A 24,173-nucleotide genomic window follows, 5' to 3' on the forward strand; every position below is an offset into this window, starting at 1 on the left:
TTCATCCATCTTGTCTAATTGGGTGGCTGTATATGTATGGGCCACATGTGGGGCAGGCTCTGAATGGGAGTTCCTTTAGTCTCCGTTTTAATCTTTGCCTCTCTCTTCCCTGCCAAGGGTATTCTTGTTCCCCTTTTAGAGAAGGAGTGAAACATTCACATTTTGATCATCCGTCTTGAGTTTCATTTGTTCTAGGCATCTAGGGTAATTCAAGCATTTGGGCTAATAGCCACTTATCAGTGAGTGCATACCATGTATGTCTTTCTGTGATTGGGTTAACTCACTCAGGATGATATTTTCCAGTTCCAACCATTTGCCTACGAATTTCATAAAGCCGTTGTTTTTGATAGCTTAGTAATATTTCATTGTGTAGATGTACCACATTTTCTGTATCCATTCCTCTGTTGAAGGGCATCTGGGTTGTTTCCAGCTTCTGGCTATTATAAATAAGGCTGCGATGAACATAGTGGAGCACGTGTCTTTTTTATATGTTGGGACATCTTTTGGGTATATGGCCAAGAGAGGTATAGGTGGATCCTCAGGCAGTTCAATGTTCAATTTTCTGAGGAACCTCCAGACTGATTTCCAGAATGGTTGTACCAGTCTGAAATCCCACCAACAATGGAGGAGTGTTTCTCTTTCTCCGCATCCTCGCCAGCATCTGCTGTCGCCTGAATTTTTGATCTTAGCCATTCTCACTGGTGTGAGGTGAAATCTCAGAGTTGTTTTGATTTGCATTTCCCTTATGACTAAAGATGTTGAACATTTCTTTAGGTGTTTCTCAGCCATTCGGCATTCCTCAGCTGTGAATTCTTTGTTAATCTCTGAACCCCATTTTTTAATAGGGTTATTTGTCTCCCTGCGGTGTAACTTCTTGACTTCTTTGTATATTTTGGATATAAGGCCTCTATCTGTTGTAGGATTGGTAAAGATCTTTTCCCAATCTGTTGGTTGCCGATTTGTCCTAACCACAGTGTCCTTTGCCTTACAGAAGCTCTGCAGTTTTATGAGATCCCATTTGTTGATTCTTGATCTTAGAGCATAACCCATTGGTGTTTTGTTCAGGAAATTTTTTCCAGTGCCCATGTGTTCCAGATGCTTCCCTAGTTTTTCTTCTATTAGTTTGAGTGTATCAGGTTTGATGTGGAGGTCCTTGATCCACTTGGACTTAAGCTTTGTACAGGGTGATAAGCATGGATCAATCTGCATTCTTCCACATGTTGCCCTCCAGTTGAACCAGCACCATTTGCTGAAAATGCTATCTTTTTTCCATTGGATGGTTTTGGCTCCTTTGTCAAAAATCAAGTGACCATAGGTGTGTGGGTTCATTTCTGGGTCTTCAATTCTATTCCCACTGCATCTACCACACAGCAAACAAACAAGATAAGGTGTTTTGTGGACTAGATTGGTATCTGAGATAATTGTTTTGTAATCATATTAGTTAACTAGACCTGTGTCAGTACTGCTGTATGACCTAACTACAGATATATCTAAGATAAGTGTAAACATTCCATACATGCTTTTTGAGGGTATACAATTTCTTCCCAGAGGAAATTATTTTCTCCTGCATTCTTATCAAAGAGACCCCAGTCCATCTTGAGATCCCAGATGAGGGTATATCAGGAACTGACGATGCAAAAGATGACCACAGGTAAAAGACCACCATGGTGTCAGAGTGACCTCGTTGTGGAGAAAGAGGAGAGAAGAGGAAAAGGAAAAAAAGATTACTAGATTGAATTACAGTTCTTTAGTGAAGGTAGATTCTTCATAACGGCATAAAGAAATCAAACTGTTAAAATAAACATCCTTAAAAGAATCATTGTCAAACAATGGTTAATAACAAATATCACTTCTCTGATGTGCCACAACAATCATTGAACTAACCGTATATAAAAATATACAAATGTTTACTAGGGGTCTGTAACAGTTCAGTGTACTTTTTGGATGTCTAAACATGAAATATAAACTTCTACCACTAGGTGAAAGTTTAGGATAAAAGATGTGGGGGGGTAAACAATGCAGAAACAACAGGAAAGGCCTGCACAACTGTCTCTCCAACAGCACCTGGGGTGTTTTTTTTTTACTTTAGAGCCTCCTTCACACACTGGATCATCAATTCTTACCCTTCAGGAGCACAGAGGACTCCTAAGAAAGTGCTGAGAACACAACAGAGGCTGTGATGAGGCACTTATTTGTCCTTTATATTTATGGAGCCGAGCTTCCCTCAAGCTACAGAGATCCATGATTTTCCCTCCCGCCTCCCCCAACTGAGGCATCACCCATACAAAGGCTAATCTGTCTTTACGGTGGAAACTTTTGACTTTATTCTGAGAACACAATAAAGCACATCAAATCAGAATAAAAATAATTTGTAAACATAGTTATACAATTTAAACTTTTTGGTTTTGAGTGCCATTTGCTCTCTGAAATCCTCCTCTGGTAACTTCCTGAGTCCCCATGATGTTCTCCAGTTTCAAGATATGGCTAGATAACCAATAAGCTGGTTCTGAATTACCAGGAAAAATAATGGTACACATGATCTAACCTCAAAAACTTTTAAATTGTGGTCAGTTTCTCATACTGTCTCATGCATTCTCCACAATTTGTCCTATTAAACAAGTATTTACAGATTATTTTAAAGTTATTAATGAGTTGAGTATGGAATGATCCAAAAATAACTGATAATTTACTGAGTAACTGATATTTGCTACATAAGTGATTCTGAGTTCAAATGAAGTACAAGGAGTGGCAAAAACATCAAGCAGAATGGGAGTTTCCCAGAGAAGGAAATGCACGCCCACAGCATTTGTGATATTTCTAGAAAAAGAAATAAACAGTATTGTGAATACTAGGAGGATAAAGTGAGGTCATTAAAGTTTGAAGACGTTTTTGAAAAGGCTTTAGGTATGAAATTGTGTTATGTTTAAAAAATTGTTGCTTATATTTAGGGTTTATAAGATATAAGACAAAACACAAGATAGTTTGTAACCACTTGAAATAACATTGTAACGACATAGGTCTTGATTTCTGAATGCCTTCTTGGGCCTCAGGATCATTATTTTAGTCAAATAAATGCTCAGACATTTACTGACACCAGAATTGCCCAGTCAGATAGAACTGATAACTTGCAGGTCTAGAACAACTGGAGTCAGTATGTCTTATCTCATAAGATACATAACTGTTTGCTGACACAATCATTATTAAATGGTAAGGCACATAAACTCACAGCTAAGTATATGTTAAAATAATAGACACTCAGAATATATCACTTCTTCCTGGTTTTAAACTGTTTTTCTCTACCCTTCTTTGGTTGCATACTTCTATCTACATTACAGAAACACTGTGCATTGCTGCTCCACTGCACATCTTCTTTCAACTCCACATGCAGCAGTCAGTGGCAAAAACTGGGTCTGATGGAAAAATTTATGTTATGGAAATCAAGAGATACTACAAGCCAGTGTTCCCAATCTATATGCCCACCCCAGAGCTGGTTTATTAAATAGATATACACCAGCATATGACTTACTTAGCTTCCTTTAGGAAGTTAGTAGGAGGTAAACGAAAGTGATCCTAATTGGATCTATCAAAAAGGAAGAATATAGAGAAAGAGAAGGAAGAAGAAAAAAGGAGTAAGAAGAAGATGAAGAAAAGAAAGAAGAGAACAGAACAGAAAGGCTCTGTTTGGATAGGAAACAATCTACAGGTTTAAACTATACTCACTGTGGTTATTTGAATAGGTTTGGCCCAAAAGACTGAAACCTGGGTCCAAAGAGAATGGCACTATTAAGAGGTGTGGCCTTGTAGGAAGAGACGGGCTTTTAGGTCTAATATGTTCATGCTAGGCTCAGTGTAATATACAGTTTCCTTATGTCCCCAGTGGATCAAGATGTAGAACTCTAACCTCCTTCTCAGCATCAATATGCCTGTACACTGTCATGCTTCACACCATGAAAATGGATTAAACTTCTGAAACTGTAAGCCAGCCCCAATTAAATGTTTTTCTTCATTATAATTGCTGTGATGATATTGTCTCTTCACAGCAATAAAGTACTGAGAAAGTAATAAGAATTTTCTTCAGAATCATATTGGTCTAAATATTTGTATTAGAACAATGAATTTGAATTCTAAGTGTCTAACACATAATTTGTTATCTAGGTACATTAGGATTTGTTCAGAGGTCAGCTAAGTAGTAGGGATTATCAGCTTCACAGGTCATTAAAACCCACTCACAATTTATCTACCAAGGTTTGCAAAAATAAAGCAAATTCAGGAATGGAATGAAATCCAGTCTTCAATATTTAAAAAACAAAATGAATATAGAGATTAAAAGACAAGATATTTGATGATAAATTCACAACTTTTAAAATGAAATGTTTATGATAAACCGTGTAAACTAAAATTTTATTTCATTTTTAATAATAATAATAATAATAATAATAATAAGTTTACTAGCTTACTAGTAAGTGAGGACTTGTACAGAATAATAGGCATATATTCAGTAAGTCACACGCTGGTGTTTGTCAAGTGTGCATAAGTAGTATCAAGTCTTATTAATGAAAGTGCATGCTGTTTATTAGATACTGAAGAAATAAATATAAATTATTGTCAGAGGAAAGTAAATTAATACTGAAACAAACACAGTTTACTAATCTTCCTCCATTTCCTGATTTTTGCCTTTTCTTAATAATACAATTGTTAAGATGGTGAGAGCAGCTTCCTCTAAGTCCATTTATTCTATGAAACTTGTAGGAAACAAATGTAGATGTACTGACTTTTAAATAACTACACAGACTATTCCAGAGTAGGTAATATTTTATCTCAGATTTCAATGATGCACCCATGCTACATTTGGGTCTCATTTTTTTATCTTCCCTATTTCCCTAATAAAGAATGTTCCTCCTTTAAGTCCTCCTCCTCCTTTGGTATTCAGAGGACATACTGGAAGGATAGTACCAGCACTTTAGTCAAGCAATAACAACTTATTCTCTCTTGGCTTACCCTCCTAGTCCACTTTAGTAATGGTAAGAATGACAGAAAATCAAGTCATTGCTATTCTACGAGAGGAGTCTCTCTCTTACACATCTACAATTTGAAGCAGAATATACGGGACAAATTTATAGAACTGACATCTATTGAATTTAAAATAAAAATAAATTTCATAAGAGCTGTGGAGCCACAGCCATGATAGGAATGAAAGTGAAATAAGAAGGAAGAGGAGTGAAAAGCAGGAAACCAGAGCACCAAAGAGCAATCCATCTCTTTTTGAAGGGTGCTTAATGGGGCAGCATGTGAAGGGTGTCTATTCTATCAAAAGTCACCTACTCTGATAATTTACACTTTTCAACCCAAATTTAGATAAAAAGCAAAACGGAGCAGATATTGTTTTCAAAATCCAAACTGTGGAGTAAGCTGAATTATGCCGGAGGTTTGCACCTAAAATATTTGCATTTATTCCTATAATCCCTCAGATCAAACTGATTTTTGAGAGTACTAATGTTCTCTGCAATATGAATAGACAGAAAATCTGCAACATATAATAATGTAAAAGCTGTACGACCTCAGAAGAAATTATAGCCTGTACTCTGACTAGTTATATGCTGCATGATATTCTCACAGTGACAGGCATCAACAGTGAGCACAGCTCCAGCAGTCATGAGTTCATGACTTCCAGCAGCTGGTACTCCCCATTGCAAAAGCTATGATGTGTGGTCGGCAAAGTGCATGAAATCCACTTGGACTGACAATATTCTCAGTGCTCATGAGTGACAGGACACAACTTTCTCAGCTGTCAGAAGTATGGGTGCTCAGTCACTGGTCTTCAGTGAGTTTTAGTGCACATATTATTGCACATGGTACTCTTTAGGTTATGACAATTTTCATCTTAGAGTGTGAAAAGCAGCCATTCTCATTTTCATTCACAGTTAAAGATATTACAATCCTGGAGACAGGAGGTACAAAAATAACTGGTTTTGATCTGAGTTGGAATCCAGACTCTGTCACTTCGAACCTTATGGTTACAGGAGACTTGTATTCTTACATTCTTGGAAATAGAATGGCTAACTAGTCCTAAGAATAAAAGAGGTATAGGGAAATAGCAATGCTATTTAGACACTTTTGTACCTCAGAGCATGCTTCCCTGATCATTTAAAGTAAAAAGGAAGTCCTAGGTGTATGGAGTACCAATAAAAATATTTCTACAATAATGCAGGGAAATTATTTTAAACCATACATAGAGGCTAAGGGAGCAGCTCTGTGGTAGAGAAAAGCTCACACTGTGTGAGACCTGGACTTGACCTTCACATCAATAAAAACTCAGCTGGTGAGTATGTGAGCAATGGGAACATTCCTCCATTGCTGGTGGGAGTGCCATTTGGGGGTTCCTCAGAAAACTGGGAATAGTTCTAAGTCAAGACATAACTATACCACTCCGAGCATATACCCAAAATATGCTCTACCATCCCACACACACTTACTCAATTTTATTCATGATAGTCAGAACCTGAAAACAACCTTGTCTGAGGAATGGATACAGAAGACATGGTACATCTACAGAATGAAATACTATTCAACTATTAAAAAGAAAAAGACATCATGAATTCTGCCGGCAAATGGGTGGAGAACATCGTCCTGAGTGATGTAACCCAATCCCTAAAGGACATGCCTGGTATGTATTCACTAATAAATGATATTAGCCATAAAACACAGGATACTCATGCTACATTCCACAGACCCAAAGAAGCTAATCAAGAAGGAAGGCACAATTGAGAATGCTTGAAACTCACTTAGAGGGGGAATAAAAATTTCATTAGAGTCAGATGGAGGGAGGGGACGGGTTGGAAGAGGGGATGAGAAAGGTAATGGGGGGAATTCAGGAACTGGTGTGGGGAGGAAAAGAAGGGATGGCCAAATGGCCATGAGAATGAGTGGAAATCTGCAACTGACAGGGTTAGGGGTGGGCAACTCCAAGATGAGACAGAAATGGGATAAGGGAAGTGACCAAGATCAATGGGAGCATCCTTAGCTGTGACTCACAGCACTGGGGATATGGTACCCAAAGAGGCCACCACCTGTAGCTAAGGCAGGAACCTCAGTGTAACAACAAAGACACAATCCCATCCAAGAGACTTGACCCAAAAACTTTCCTGTCTTCAAGAAATGCAGGGACAGGGGATGGATCAAAACTTAGAAAATGGCCAACCAATAACTGGTCGAATTAGAGGTGCATCCCATGGGCAAACACTGAACCCTAACACCATTAATCATGCTCTGTTGTGCTTGCAGACAGGAATCTAGCATGGATGTCCACAGAGAGGCTCCATTGAGCAGCTGACTCAGACAGATGTAGGTACCCACAGACAAACAGCAGGCAGAACTTGAGGACTCTTATGTAAGAATTAGAAGGAAGGATTTGGGGACCAGGAGGGGACTTGGTTACCATAAAAAGACTAACAGAATCAACAAATGCAGATCTTTGATGCTCTCAGAGACTGAACAACCAATGAAAGAACATACACAGGTAAGACCTAGGCCTCCCTGCACAAATGCAGCCTGGACTTCATTTGGGTTCTGAACATCTTGGGGTGGGTGTTCCCAAAAGCTGTTGCCTGCATGTGGGATATGTTCTAAATGGGCTGTCATGTCTGGTTTCAGGGGCAGTGAATATGCCTAGTCTTTTAGAGACATGATGTGTAATGGTCGGGGGATATACAGGAAGAACCCTACCTAGTCAGTGGAGAAGGAATTGGGAATGTGAAGTAGGAATTTGGGAGGGGGAAACCAGGAGGGGGCAGTGGGCAGGATGTAAAGTGAATTAAGTTAAAATAAATAATAATAAATGGGAAAAAACATATATATATATATATATGTATATATATATATAATTCTAAATATAATATAATTCTAAAACTAGGAAAAGAATGCAAAGAAATTAAAAGAGGCAAAACAACCTGGAAACGAGTGGTAAGGCAGGGAGAATCTGTTTACCAAATTGAGATTTAATGTGCAGTTCCAGTATTGGCAAACACAAAACACAAAGGAAGAATCTAGGAATGGATCTCACAGCCCCCAAAATGCCTAATTGATCTTGAAAGCTGACATTCAATAGAGCAGAGAGAGCTCTTTGCAATAACACTAGTGTTACACAAACCTGACAGTCAGATATCTAATAGAAACTTTGACTATTTCAAAACTTACATAGAAAGACAATCAAAATAGATCATGGAGCTACCTGTAAAACAAGAAAATAGTTAAAAACGTTAAGACCGAGATGAAAAAAAAAAAAAAAGAAAAGAAAAGACAAGAAAACTTCATTCATACAAGGAAATATTAATAAACTAAACTTTGCCTGTTAAAGAACACGTTAGGATGAAACGATGTAGCAGAAGCTTCCTTGTATATCGCTGGCCAACCTGGAACTCTCTGTAGACCAGACTGAGCTGAAAATCAGGGATACACCTGCCTCTGCTTCCCTAGTGCTGGGATTAAAGGCATGGTCAGGATAATCAAGTCTATACAGAGAAATACTCGGGGTTAGGGATTTAGCTCAGTGGTAGAGCGCTTGCCTAGGAAGCGCAAGGCCCTGGGTTCAGTCCCCAGCCCCGAAAAAAAGAACCAAAAAAGAAAAAAAAAAATCAGGGCTCTGGAAGTCCAGCATGACAATCGAAGCTGACTATGACACATCCCAATAGCAAAGACACTAACAGATGCCTGTGTGCTACATGTCCATTTCAGGGTGTGGAAAGCAGAATAAACTTAATTAAACTTGGAGTGGTGGTGCAGGAGACAGAGGCCGGAAGATCCTGAGATCAAAACCAACCTGGGAAACTTTGTAAGGCAACCTGTCTCAATAGTCCAAGGGCCGAGGATATAGCTTAACACTAGAGGGCTACTTGGCATGCACAAAGCCTTGGGGTCAATCTTTGTCACTACCAAATAAGTCCTAAGAAACCTTACTGTACAACACTGTTCCACCACTTGAGAGCCTGAGTCAGGAGGATTTTGAGTTTGAGGACAGGCAAAGCTACACACCAAGACCCTGTCTCAAATACCTCCCCACCCACGTCTTCCTCCTCAAACAAACATTACTTAAAAGATTGTAATTTTTTTCTAATCTCCCACCTAATTTTGTGTTGCCTTCAGTAAGGTTTCATTACCTCCCTCTTTCAATTTAACCAACTCCTCTGCAAGAAAGAATTTTAAAGAAGCATTTGAGTGAAAAGCCCTTGTGTCGAGAGCTGGAACATGGTCTTGGGAATATAGACAGGGTGGGCCTGGCTTACTTTACTCCCTTATGAACTGTACTACCCTGAAAGAGGCGCTCATCTAAATTATATGTTTATAAGTGTGAAATACCCTTCCTTTGCTATTTGTAAGATTTACCATCTCTGTAAGACTCCTGTGTCTGAGTTTGGTTGGTTGACCTCCGTGGTGTGACAGAAGAATGTAGAAAGCACAAGTGAAGTACTAGAGAATGTCTCTCTCTTCCTCTTAATATTTTTATGAATCTGAACGTTGAGCTTGCATGTATGTCTGCAACATGTGTGAGCCTGATGTCCTTAGAGGTCAGAAGAGGGTATGGAACCTTCTGTAACTGGAGTTTTAGTTAGTTGTGAACAACCGTATGGATGCTGGGAATTAAACCTGGGTCCTCTGGAAGAACAGCCCGCCATCTCAAACCCTGACCAAGTCCCAGAATGGAGCTTTGTCTTGTTTTTAGCACACTTCTGGAGAACCTCAGTAGATCAGAGGTCGCTTCAGTTCTCATCTGTCACTCTGCAGAGCAATTTGCAAGCACAGGTGCCACTCTGCTAGATGATTAATTTGGAATTTAGTTATTTAATTAGGAATTTCTTGAACTCACAGAGATCAGCGAGCCTCTGCCTCTTAAGTGTAGGGATTAAAGTTATGAGCCACCACTATCCAGTTGAAATGCTGTTTTTATTATAAGAAGAATTAAGAAAATCAATGTGACAAGAGAAAAGAATCAAAACAAAATTTAGGTGTCAACTCAGGTGTCAAGACTTTTTATAAGTCTTCTGTGAAAAAGAAGGTAAAGGTTTCAATTTTTTCAAAGCCATAATTCATATTATATAGAGAAATTATTTATCTATACATGATTTATATATAAAAACAATTATACCTGTTTAAAAATCAGCATAATAACAGCAGAAAATGTCAATTACTAAATAGGAAAAAAACCAGTATATTTATATTTTGGTTTCCTGGTATCAAAAGGTGTTCAGCCAATTTTTTTGAGACAGATTGTAAATCAGTTTCTCCCCATGTGAGGGCATTGCAACAGAATGAAATAACTTCCAAAAGAGTTAATGTTTTGAGCTACTTCCAATAGTAAGGCAGAAATGAGAACATTTATCCAAATGAGTTTTTTTTTTTTTTGGTAATAGCACATAATTTTTCAATATTAATAGAACAAAAATTTCCTGAGAGAATTAAAAACCACAATTATCATTTTTATTATAGTATGAGCAGATTACAATGTGGACCAGAAGCCTATTATTCAGGGTAGCAAAAGAGAAGCAAGAGGCTGAACACCAGAGAAGCAGCGCCCACCTCTTCCGGCAAGGAAGAAGCAACACCATTGAATCCTTGTCAACAGCCTTTACTGCAGGACACCTTCATTGCTGATATGGGGACCACGAGTGGCAAATTCGCTCTCCTTATATACACAGCAGTATGCTAATAATCCTTCAGTGATTGGCGGGGCAAGGGTCATCCCACTATCATCCCACTATCACCCCACTACTCATCCTCCAGGGATTGGCGGAGAACAAATCACCCCACCAGAATGGTACCGCCCCCTCATTAGCATATTACCGGCCAACTGACACCAGGTGCAAAACCTGCACATGCGCAGTACTATTGTTCACCACTCGAGGGCGCCGGATCATACACCTGCCCTGAGGAGGGGACAAGCCTGTCCATGCAGGATAAATTGTTTACATTCAGACAGGGCTGACTGTCCCCGCCATCTTTGTTTTGCTGTGCTGCTCCCTACAAAGACTACATGTGCTCCCTCATAATAATGGAGCAGCTACTTCTGCAGAGGTCCAGATGTGAGCCAAGGAAACCTCTCTGAGAGGATCAGCCTTCAGAGTGCACTAAGAGACCCAGACAAGAACTGGGCACCAATTACATGGATGTGAGTGAGCTCTACAGAGGGTCTCCCTCAAAAAGCAATATCGAAACCTACCTCAACCTAAGAATTCTCAGAAAACATGACATGTAAGTCCCCCACCCTCTCGCGCACCAATCCCAATTATTTTTGTGAACATTAAGTTTCTATTTTCACTAGGATTTTATGTGTATTACAAATGAAAGACCCACCCCATGAGTCTTAACTAAGAACTGCAACAGGCTTGAACGAGCCCAGGCACGCCCAGATACTTAGGGCCGAGTCACCGTTAAAACTAACAGACCATAAAAGGAAAGCAATACAGAACAGACTAGGAGTACCGCATCTGGCAGGAAGGGATAAGCCCCCAGCCCCTGACATTTAGGACGTCCCAGCCGCACGTACTCTTTTACCATGTTACAACCTCATTCGAATATGATTCAAACCTGCCAATGTGTGTAGCTATACCTTATTACCTCATCATGTGAAATAACCAATCATATGTGAAGATGTCTATATGCCTCTTTTAAATCCACCAATCCCCGTAGCTATGCATCTGCTTCTGTACGGCGCTTCTGCTTCCCCAAACCCTATAAAAATCCCCTTGCTGGAGCTGCTGGGCGCGCAAGTCCTCTGAGGAGACTGTGTGCCCGCAGGTACCTGTGTTTTCCAATAAACCCTCTTGCTGATTGCATCCGAGTGGACTTGTCTTGGTCATTGGGCACTTGTGGTCTCCTCCTGAGGGAAAGGTCCTCTCACCCGGGACCTGGAGATCCTCCGCCCAGAGATCACCGACCACCCACCGGGAGGTAAGCCAGCCACCATCTGTCATGTCTTGCCCTGTCTTGTCTTGTCTTGTCCTGTGCGCGTGTTCAGTTCGTCTCAGTTTTGGACTCAGATCTGGGTTTTGCTCGGAGGAGAAGGCTGAAGGCCTTCGGTGTCTCAGGGTTCAGGACCCTCAGCACCTCCATTTGGGCGGGTCAGAAAAGGAGCTGACGAGCTCGGACTTCTCCCCCTGCAGCCCTGGAAGACATTCCAAGGGTGTTTGGAGCCTGGTTCTTTGGGGCTCAGCCCGTATCGGAGGGATATGTCATTTTGGTTGGAGGAGAGGGTCCAGGACCCTCGGCACCTCCATCTGACTTTTTGTTTTGGGTTTCAGTTCGAATCCGCGGTGCCTGTCGGTCTGTTGTTTGTCTGATCGTTGGATTTGTCTGCCTAATTTGTGCCCTGATTTTCTTTGAAGCTACCAAGGGACAATCGCTAATAACCCCCTTGATTCTCACTCTAGACCATTGGAAGGAAGTCCGAGACCGAGGACATGATCAGTCAGTCGAGATCAAGAAAGGAAAATGGCAGACCCTCTGCAAGTCCGAGTGGCCCACTTATGATGTGGGATGGCCAGTAAACAGCACTTTTAACAAGACCACTATTGTGCAGGTTAAGGACCTGATTTCCGCCAGAAGCCTTATTGACACCCTGACCAGGTGACCTACATTGTCACCTGGGAGAGCTTGGCATTTAGCCCTCCTCCTTGGGCAGAACCCTTTGTGGACCCGAATTGGCTTCCTCTTTCACCTAAACCTGTTTCCCTGAGCCCACCTGACCCTTTGGTTGCTTCTTCCTCTCTCTATCCTGCTCTAACTAAGGAAGAGTCTCCCAAAGTCCCTCCCCCAAAACCTGTCCTCCCAGCGGACCCAAATTGCCCCCTTATAGATCTCCTGTTGGAAGAACCTCCTCCGTACCCTGTACCTACAGCCCTGCCCAGAGAAGAGGAAGTGGAGCCTCCTGCTTGACCGAGACATGAGGCGGCCCCTTCTCCTGTGGCCGCAAGACTGCGGAGACGACTCGAGGTGGCGCCAGACTCCACCTCCCAGGCCTTTCCACTTAGAGAAGGGGCTGGCGGCCAGATGCAATACTGGCCGTTCTCGGCGGCCAACATATATAACTGGAAACAACACAAACCCCCCCTTTTCTAAGGATCCGGTGGCTCTCACCGACCTGAAAGAATCTGTCTTGCTTACCCATCAGCCCACTTGGTATGATATACTGCAACTTTTACAGGCCCTCCTGACCTCTGAGGAGAAGCAGAGAGTGCTCTTGGAGGCCAGGAAACATGTTTTGGGGGACAATGGACGCCCCACCTTCTGCCAGAAGAGATCGATGACGCATTCCCACTTATGAGACCTGATTGGGATTTCACCATGGCTGAAGTTAGGAGACACCTACACCTTTATCACCAGTTACTCCTAGCGGGTCTCTGAGGGGCGGCACGACACCCCACCAATTTGCCTCAGGTGAACCAAGTGGTACAAGAGGCTGCGGAGACTCCTTCAGCCTTCCTAGAGAGACATAAGGAAGTTTATCGCATGTATAACCCTTATGATCCAGATGATCCAGGACAAATGACAAAGTCTCCATATCCTTCATCTGGCAGGCAGCACCAGATATCAGGGCCAAGCTACAGAGACGAGAAAATTTACAAGGGTATACATTGCAGGATTTACTTAAGGAGGCAGAAGGAATTTATAACAAGAGAGAGACACAAGAAGAAAAGGAAGGTAGAGAAAAGGATGAGCGAGACCGAAAAAGAAGCAGATAGTTGAGTCGAATCTTGGCCGCCATAGTTCAGGGTCAAGAGAAAAGGGGAGAGAGGGTGGGAGTTCGAAAGGGGCCAAAGCTAGATAAGGATCAATGTGCTTATTGCAAAGAAAGAGGACACTGGGCCAGTGATTGCCCTAAGAAACCCAGCGGGCTCCGAAGACCCCACCCACAGACTTCCCTCTTGGCCCTAGATGAAGATTAGGGAGGTCAGGGACAGGAACCCACCCCCTGAGCACAGGATAACTATTGAAGTTGGGGGGCAGCCAGTCACCTTTCTGCTGGACACAGGAGCCCAGCACTCAGTCCTTACCCAGGCCCTTGGACAACTCAGGGACCGGACGGCCTGGGTACAAGGAGCCATTGGCAGCAAGAGCTACCATTGGACTACAGATCGACGGGTTCAACTGGCTACTGGTAAGGTGACCCATTCCTTCTTACATGTTCCGGATTGCCCATACCCTCTGCTGGGCAGTGACTTGCTTACCAAATAAAAGCTCAGATCCATTTTTTAGAAGGAGGTACCCGAGTAACCGGGCCCCGCGGTACTCCTCTTCAGATTTTAACCCTTCAGTGAGAAGATGAATATAGATTATATGAACCATAACAGGACAAGCCAAAATCTCTAGAAATAGACTCTTGGGTCATGAAATTCCCACTGGCTTGGGCGGAGACTGGCGGGACGGGGTTGGCGCTCCAACAGCCTCCCCTAATTATCCAGTTAAAGGCCACCGCGTCTCCTGTCTCCATTAAACAGTACCCCATGTCATGGGAAGCCTATCAGGGCATAAAGCCCCATATCAGGAGTCTCTTGGACCAAGGAATCGTAGTCCCTTCCTGGTCACCCTGGAATACGCCTCTGCTACCTGTTAAGAAGCCCGGCACTGGAGACTATAGGCCGGTACAAGATTTGAGAGAGGTCAACAAAAGAGTAGAAGATATTCATCCAACTGTCCCAAACCCTTATAACCTACTCAGGACCCTGGCTCCCACACATACTTGGTATACGGTCTTAGATCTGAAGGATGCTTTCTTCTGCCTCCAGCTGAGCCCAGAAAGCCAGCCATTATTTGCTTTTGAGTGGAAAGACTCTGAAATGGGGCTTTCGGGACAGTTGACTTGGACAAGGTTACCACAGGGTTTCAAAAACAGCCCAACGCTCTTTGATGAGGCCTTCCACCAGGACTTGTCTGACTTTCGAGTCCAGCACTGCACTCTTATACTACTTCAGTTTGTTGATGACCTTCTTCTAGGGGCCACTTCTGAGACAGCATGCCACCAGGGAACAGAATCCCTCTTGCAGACTTTGGTGTTATTGGGCTATCGAGCTTCTGCCAGAAAGGCTCAACTTTGCCAGACCCAGGTTACTTATTTAGGCTATCAACTAAGGGACGGACAGCAATGGCTGACTCTGGCTAGGAAACAGACCGTGGCCAACATCCCAGCCCAAAGAAATGGCAGACAGCTACAGTAATTCCTAGGAACGGCGGGATTCTTCCGCCTATGGATTCCTGGGTTTGCCAAAATGGCAGCCCCCTTGTACCCTCTCACTAAACAAGGGGTGCTCTTCCAGTGGGGGGACAGAACAACAGGAGGCATTTGATAATATTAAACGGGCCTTGCTGTCCTCCCCTGCCTTGGGTCTCCCAGGCATCACCAAGCCCTTTGAACTATTTGTGGATGAGAAGCAAGGGTATGCTAAGGGGGTCCTAACACAAAGACTGGGACCCTGGAAGCACCCGGTAGCCTACCTGTCTAAGAAATTAAACCCTGTGGCCTCCGGTTGGCCACCATTCCTTAGAATGGTGGCAGCCATTGCCGTCCTAAGGACGCTGGGAAGTTGAACTTGGGGCAGCCACTCACCATCCTGGCACCCCATGCAGTTGAGGCTTTGATAAAACAGTCCCCTGACCACTGGCTCTCTAATTCCCGCATGACCCACTACCAAGCCTTGCTACTGGATGCGGTACGGGTCCAGTTTGGGCCCATGTTCACTCTAAACCCAGCCACTCTGCTTCCTTTGCCAGAGGAGGCAGAACAGCATGACTGTTTGAAGATCCTCGCAGAAGTACATGGAATCAGACCAGACCTATCGGACCGACCTCTCCGGGATGCTGACCATACGTGGTACACCGATGGTAGGAGCTACTTGGTGAACGGGGAATGGAAAGCTGGAGCCGCGGTCACTACGGAGGACAAAGTGATCTGGGCAAGTACCTTGCCTGTTGGTACCTCCGCACAGCGGTCAGAACTCAATGCCTTAACTCAGGAACTCAAAATGGCAGAACGTAGGAGGCTGAATGTATATACAGACAGCCGCTATACCTTTGCTACAGCCCACATTCATGGAGAGATCTACCAGAGAAGAGGGCTGGTCACATCTGAGGGTAAGGGCATTAAGAACAAGACTAAAATTCTGGCCCTCATGGCAGCTCTGTTCCTACCGAAAAGACTGAGCATTATACATTGCCCAGGGCATCAGAAGGGACACAGCCCCGAGGCACGGGGAAATTGGCTAGCTGATGTCTCAGCACGTGAGGCCACATGGGCACCCAAGTTCTGTCCTTAAAAGACCAAGATCAACCCACGTCTCCACAGCCAGAACAGACCGGTTGGCTCTACACCACAGAGGACACAAAGCTCCTACAGAAAATGGGGTCCGTTTGGTACCCACAACTAAAACGGTGGGTCTACACAGGGAAAACAGTTATGCCTACGAAGATGACCTTTGAATTAATCTCCTACCTACATAAATTAACACACCTGGGACTCAAGAAGATGAAGACCCTCTTAAGACGAGAAGAGATTGACACCTACCTCCTGGGGTGAGTTTTGCCTTGCGGGAGGTGACTGAAAGCTGCAGAGCCTGTGCTCAGGTAAACCCGGGAAAAGCTAAAATTGGACAAGGAGTCCGTCCCCGAGGATATCGGCCTGGTACCCCCTGGGAAATTGACTTCATTGAAATCAAGCCTGGTATGTATGGACACAAATACCTCTTAGTGTTCATAGATACCTTCTCCGGATGGGTAGAGGCTTTCCCCACGAAACATGAAACGGCCAAGGTGGTGACCAAGAAGCTTCTCGAAGAAATCTTCCCCAGGTATGGAATGCCTCAAGTATTGGGGTCAGATAACGGGCCCGCTTTCGTCTCCCAGGTAAGTCAGTTGGTGGCCAAGTTATTGGGGATTGATTAGAAGTTACATTGTGCTTATATAGCCCAAAGTTCAGGACAGGTAGAGCGCATGAATAGAACAATTAAGGAGACTTTATCTAAATTAACGCTTGCAACTGGCTCAAAGGATTGGGTGTCCCTACTACCCCTAGTCCTATTCCGGGCCCGGAATACACCGGGCTCCCATGGCCTGACTCCCTTTTAAATAGTATACGAGACCGCACCCCCATTTATCAATTACTTTGATTCAAATATCGCTGAATTCGCTAATATCCCTTCCTTGGCAGCACATCTTCAGGCCCTACAAATCTTGCAGAGACACATCTGGAAACCTCTAGCCACGACCTACCAAGACAGGCTTGAACGACCGACGGTGCCACACCTGTTCCAGATCGGAGACTCCGTGTGGGTGCGCAGACATCAGACCAAGAATCTCGAGCCTCGGTGGAAAGGACCCTATACAGCTCTCCTGACTACCCCGACAGCCTTGAAGGTAGAAGGAATTGCGGCTTGGATCCACGTGTCTCACGCCAAGGAAGCCCGACCTGAGGAAACAGCCAATCACAACATCGCGCCACAGACATGGAAGTCTCAACGCACTCAAAAACCCCCTAAAGCTAAGATTTTCACGTTGTTGCTCTTAACTGTCTTATGGACTAGGGGTGGGGCGAGTCTGGGGGCTAGCCCCCACCAGATATATAATACGTCCTGGATAATAACTAATTTAGAGATGGGTTGGTCTCAAGTCCTAGCTAATGGTAATCATGTTGAAGGAACCTGGTAGCCCCCTTTGACTTTCGACCTTTGTCAACTGGCTAAGGACTCCTGGGAGCATAATGAGCGGACTCCCCACAACTCATACCCACCCTGCAGACACTCTGATTGGTATACTTGTCCCGGAGGTAAGAGGACACGGGAGTGCGGAGGTCCTGAGACCTTCTACTGCGCTAAGTGGCGGTGTGAGACTTACACACGAGGATGGTGGGGAACCAAGAAGGGGGACTTAGTGGCCTTCTCCCCTGAGACTCCAGGCGAATCTCGAATTACAATAGAATTCACGGATCAAGGCAAAAACACAGACTGGAAGGTGGGGCGTAGGTGGGGGAAATGGTTGTATACCCCTGGCCAAACTAACCCAGGACTCCTGTTCACACAAGAGATTGGTCCAAATCCAGTCCTCATGGATCAAAAGCCCATTTCCTGACCAGCCCGGCATTGCCCCCGGGCGAACCCCCACTGTGGCTAAACACCACTCAGAACTCTGGGGATATCTTGAAAACTCCCTCCCCAACTAGGGACCCTTCCACACCGGCCCCTCGGATGTTAGGAACGGGAGACCAGCTAATCAACTTAGTAACCAGGGAATACTTGGCACTCAATTATTCAGAACCGGACAAGACCCAAGAATGCTGGCTGTGCCTGGTCTCTAGCCCGTCCTATTATGAGGGTGTGACAGTCATGGGGAATTAAACTAATCAGACCATGGCCCCGGCCATGTGCACAACCCTCCCTAGCCATAGGCTGACGTTGCCGGAAGTCTCAGGACAGGGACACTGTATAGGGACCATACCCCCAACTCACCAGGTCCTCTGTGCTATCACCAAGAGGATCCCCACTGGAAGCTACTACCTAGCAGCTGCTACAGGCTCCTATTGGGCCTGTAACACCAGATTGACTCCTTGTATCTCCGCCGCAATCCTCCGCAGATCCTCTGACTACTGTGTACTGGTAGAAATTTGGCCTAAGGTCACCTACCATGGGCCCGAGTACATATACTCACATTTTGAGGGGCTGACTCGATTCAGGCGAGAACCCATCACCATGACCCTAGCTCTACTCTTAGGAGGAATCACCTTAGGAGAAATGGCTGCAGGTATAGGGACAGGGACCACCGCCCTCATCGAGACGAGTCACTTTTGTCAGCTACAAGCGGCCATGAATGCAGATCTAAAAGCTATCAAGGAATCCATGAGTGCATTGGAAAAGTCCTTAACATCTTTGTCTGAAGCAGTCTTACAAAATAGGAGAGGGGTAGACATGCTGTTCCTTTGTGAAGGAGGGCTATGTGCAACTCTAAAAGAAGAATGTTGTTTCTATGCAGACCATACAGGATTAGTGAGAGATAACATGGTTAAGCTCCGAGACTGCTTGTACCAGAGACAGAAGCTGTTTGATTTCCAACAAGGCTGGTTCGAGGGGTGGTTTAACCGATCCCCTTGGTTTGCTACCCTGGTGTCCACCTTGATTGGACCCTTAATCCTCCTCCTCCTAATCCTCCTCTTTGGACCCTGCATTCTAAACAGATTGATGCAGTTCATAAAGAACAGACTCTCAATCATTCAGATGCTTGTTCTCACCCAACAATACCAGAGGGTAAGACGACAGGAAGAGATTCCTTAGAATTCGATTTGAGTAAAGGATTTTACTCAAGTCTAAAAGAAAATGGGGGAAAATGAAACACCCACCTCATGAGTCTTAACTCAGAGCTGCAACAGGCTTAAACGAGCCAGGCACGCCCAGATACCTAGGGCCGAGTTACCGTTAAAACTAACTGACCATAAAAGGAAAGCAATACAGAACAGACTAGGAGTACCGGATGTGGCAGGAAGGGATAAGCCCCCAGCCCCCGACATTCACGACGTCCCAGCCCGCACGTACTCTTTTAACATGTTACAACCTCATTCGAATATGATTCAAACCTGCCAATTTATGTAGCTATACCTTATTACCTCATCATGTGAAATAACCAATCATATGTGAAGATGTCTATATGCCTCGTTTAAATCCACCAATCCCCGTAACTATGCATCTGCTTCTGTACGGCGCTTCTGCTTCCCCAAACCCTATAAAAGCCCCATGCTGGAGCTCCTGGGCAAGCAAGTCCTCTGAGGAGATTGTGTGCCGGCAGGTACCTGTGTTTTCCAATAAACCCTCTTGCTGATTGCATCCGAGTGGACTCGGCTTGGTCATTGGGCACTTGTAGTCTCCTCCTGAGGGAAAGGTTCTCTCTGGAGGTCTTTCACAAAACGTCAGAAGTTGGGGTTGGGGATTTAGCTCAGTGGTAGAGTGCTTGCTTAACAAGCACAAGGCCTGGTTTCAGTGCTCAGCTCCGAAAAAAAAAAAAAAAAAAAAGTCAGGGGGCTGGGGATTTAGCTCAGTGGTTAGAGCGCTTGTCTAGGAAGTGCAAGGCTCTGGGTTCGGTCCCCAGCTCGGAAAAAAAGAACCAAAAAAAAAAAAAAAAAGTCAGAAGCTTCAAATGCCATACAATCTAATGAAATACTCTCTCCTTACTATTTCCTAGAAGCATTAACGACACATCTTTCTACTTCTATACTTCCCAAATACCTTTATTTGCAAAGAAGAGAAACCTTAAGGAAACAGAACCCATTTAAAATAATCTACACATTTTCCAATACAAATTTCCAAGAAAACACTTGTAGGAGTTGTTTCAAATGTTATCATGAATGAAATATGAATCATTGAACACAGAGATTGGCTTCCAGCTGAATCCTTTTGTCTCCAAAAATCAATGATAGCAAATAACTTATTTCAAATATGTTTGTTTTTTAATATAACAAGATTCCAAATAAATATTATGATTAATCTTCCTAAATAGGCTGCCTAAATTCTCACCTACAATGATTGTAGGTGCAGAGTTAATGCATACACCTCCATCTTAACAAATCATGCAGCATAAAATGAAAACAACCACGGTGACAATTTTGAAAGTCGACTTAATACAGTGCTGTTACTATGGTAACCCAGGCAGACTCGTTCTTTGAAAGAATCACATCAGAGTCTAAACAAGGCCTTGTCATGGTCTTTTACCCTTCTTTCCTCACAAATGTTTCTTTTGCAACAGCCTCAATAAAACAATATCTACATTATTAGTCATTGTGACGAGATTCTTTTTTCTCAGTTATTATTTCTAAAGACTTTGTTTTTTAGGACACTGTCTAATAAAATAACCTAACTAGGGCTGGGTCAATGGCTCAATTGGTAGGACGTCTGCCTAGCAAACTGAATCCCTGAGTTTGATGTCCATCACCACATAAAACTGGTTGTTGTTGTTGTTGCACATTCATGTAATCCCAGCACTTAAGAGGGAAACAGAAAGAAGGGAGTCAGAAGTTCAAACTCATGCTTGCTACATAATGAATTTGAAGCTAGTCAGACCTATGTGTGGCCTAGCCCTCTCCTTTTTTAATTTTTGTGTGAGACTTGTACTTTTTGTTTTGTTTTGTTCTGTTCTGTTTTTTTTTTTTTTTCTCCTTCAAGACAGGGCTTTTATGCGTGACCCTGGCTATCCTGGAATTCTCTCTATAGACAAGGTTGGCATCAAACTCAAAGATCTACCTGCCCCTGCTGGGATTAAAGGGATGTAGTGATACCTCCTGACATGACATCCAATCCTAAAGAAAGAAAAAACGGAAGAAAGAAGGAAGAAAGGAAGGAAGGAAGGGAGGAAGGAAGGAAGAAGGAAGGAAGGAAGGAAGGAAGGAAGGGAGGAAGGAAGGAAGGAAGGTAATGAAACCTGATCACAATTCAATGTCAAAATTTTGCCAGGGCAAGTTCTAGACTTTTTGGTACAAAAATTATTTATGTATCCAATATACAGCAATATTAAAATGTTTTAAAAACTTTAGGGATGTGATAAAATTAATAAATGGCCACTGCATTTTTCTCTCCATGGCATTCATGCAGCAAGTCCACCTATAAAGTCTATACCATGATTTCAGCACGATTCTCACAATGATTCTTTGAATTAAATAGCTATAGGTATTATTACTCTACTTTAAAGATATAGCTATGTGTAAGACAAAAACAGCTGTGACAAATGGGGTCCAGGGAAACAGAAGAAGGAAGCAGAATTACTTCTCCCTTACACTGCAAGGTGAGGCTGGATGAGCCCCGTGGCACAGTGACCACATGGCACATCGCACTCAGGGCCCTGAGCAAGAGCCTGGTATCACAAAATAAAAATAAGGAGCCAGGCAGGGTTACTCACTTCTCTAATCCCAGAGCTTGAGTAGTTATGGCAGGAGGATCAGACCTTCATGGTAATTTTCAGCTGTATGTAGTCTAAATGTCATCTTTTATCTGTGGCCTAGCAGGCTGTGAGAGAGATTTGTGCTAAGGGTTTTACTGATCACTGATAACTGCTTACTCAAAATAGTATAATAGAAGCCTTTCAAAATATGTGGTTTTAAACCTCCATAAATTTACCACTTTAACCATTCCTTAGTATATACAGTTAAACAAAGCTCTATAATGTTAAATCAGATATAATGAAATAATAATAATGTAATCAGATATTTTTTTGTTTTTGAAAAAGAATATAATTTACTGTCAGTTTATATATATATATATATATATATATATATATATATATGAAGCAGATAAGTCATAATGCATCAAATATATCAATGCAAAACTGTACCACATTAAACTATAGCTAAATAGGAAATATATGTATTTACTAGTACAGAACTGCTTCATTTATAGATAAATTATGCTGGCTCAAACTTCTGTTCACATTCCCCAGCTCCCTGTGATACTGGGGAAATAGCATCCATTTCCTCATAAGCTAACTGTTCAAACAAAGAGGTCAGAAACCAACCTGATGGAGGCAGTTCTTTTTCTCTACCATGGGTTCTCAGGGACTGAACTCAGGCTGTCTAGTTTTACTTCAGGTGCCTTTCCTTGGGAAGCAATTTTGCTGGCCCAACCCAACCTTCTTTGTACTTCTTCTTACATCATGCTAAGGACTGAACACAGAGCTCCATGAATGACAGGCAAGCTATATATTACTTATTTTGAGACAGGATCTTATTATGTTGCCAGGTTTGCCTAAACTTACTCTGTAAATAAGACAGGCCTTGGACTTCTAATCCTTTTGTGTTGTTAATGGTCTTTATGTAAACATAAGTTCCTCAAGGCTGAGTCTCTCATCATTGTAGATGGTGTGAAGACCGTAACCTGACTACCTTAGACTGTCCCTTTGAAAGTCACTAACTGTTCATACCTGTGTCTGAATGTGCCTGTGACTATCCAAATCTGTCAAATGTGTTCTCTGTGTGTGGGGAGCTGTGCATCAGTGTCTTCCCAGGTGTTCTCCACCTTATTTTTTTTAATTTTTTTTTATTTATTATATATAAGTACACTGTAGCTGTCCCCAGACACACCAGAAGAGGGCATCAGATCTCTTTACAGATGGTTGTGAGCCACCATGTGGTTGCTGGGATTTGAATCATGACCTCTGGAAGAGCAGTCGGGTTCTCTAACCGCTGAGCAATCTCTCCAGTACTCTTCCTTATTTTTTGAGACAGGTCTCTGAAGGAACCTGCAGCTCAATGACAGCATAATATGACTGGCAAGCAAGTCACAGTGTCTATCTCCCCAGAGCTGGAGTTATAGGTGTTTGCTGACTTCCACACCCTTTACATGGGTGTTGGGGACCAAATTCACTACAGCCCTAAAATGTATGCTTAGCAGGGCACCAGCCCTTACAAATCTGAAAGCTAAACATGTGATCAGACATCCCAGACCTATACAGAGTTCCCCTTGTTCTGCTGTAGCCTGCTTACTTGCAGTGATCACCAATGTGATAAATGCACTGATTTATGTTTTTCTTTGTTCTGTATCAAATAAAATATTATGTGATCACCTCCAGTTGTTATAACCTGAGTCTGTGCTCCCAGGCTACTAGCACTTAAGTTTTCTCACAAGAATTAACTATCTCTTATTTCCTGAGGTGAGTGCTGTATGTTGTGTCAATAGCACCTACTAGCAATTTTAACTTCCTAATGAATATATTACAAGTATAATCTATCCCAGCACTCATTTATATCTAAGATGGGAGGCAGATGTTTCTGATAATTTAGTAAAAGAAGTCATATAGCATCTTTTACCAAATCCACTGTTAAATCTATAAATCACGGTGCATCCTATGACAGACGACTGGCAATTCCTTAGCAAGAACTAAAATTATGGAAGTCGTGGGGATGTGTTTCCTTCACTGAGGTACTCAATTAAATTCTATCACTTAACAGGAATTGTTACATTTAGGGGTAGGGGATTAACCTCACTGGTTAGAGCGCTTGCCTAGGAAGCGCAAGGCCCTGGTTTCAATCCCCACCTCCGAAAAAAGGAGCAAAAAAAAAAAAAAAAAAAGAATGGCTACATTGATCAATACTATTCTAGCACAGACCCTATGTCATACTGTGAATGTTCAGGGACACCAATATCACGGTACTAACAGTGCCCTCATCT

The sequence above is a fragment of the Rattus norvegicus genome, chromosome Y, assembly GCF_036323735.1.
Source record: "Rattus norvegicus strain BN/NHsdMcwi chromosome Y, GRCr8, whole genome shotgun sequence".
Classification (NCBI taxonomy): domain Eukaryota; kingdom Metazoa; phylum Chordata; class Mammalia; order Rodentia; family Muridae; genus Rattus; species Rattus norvegicus.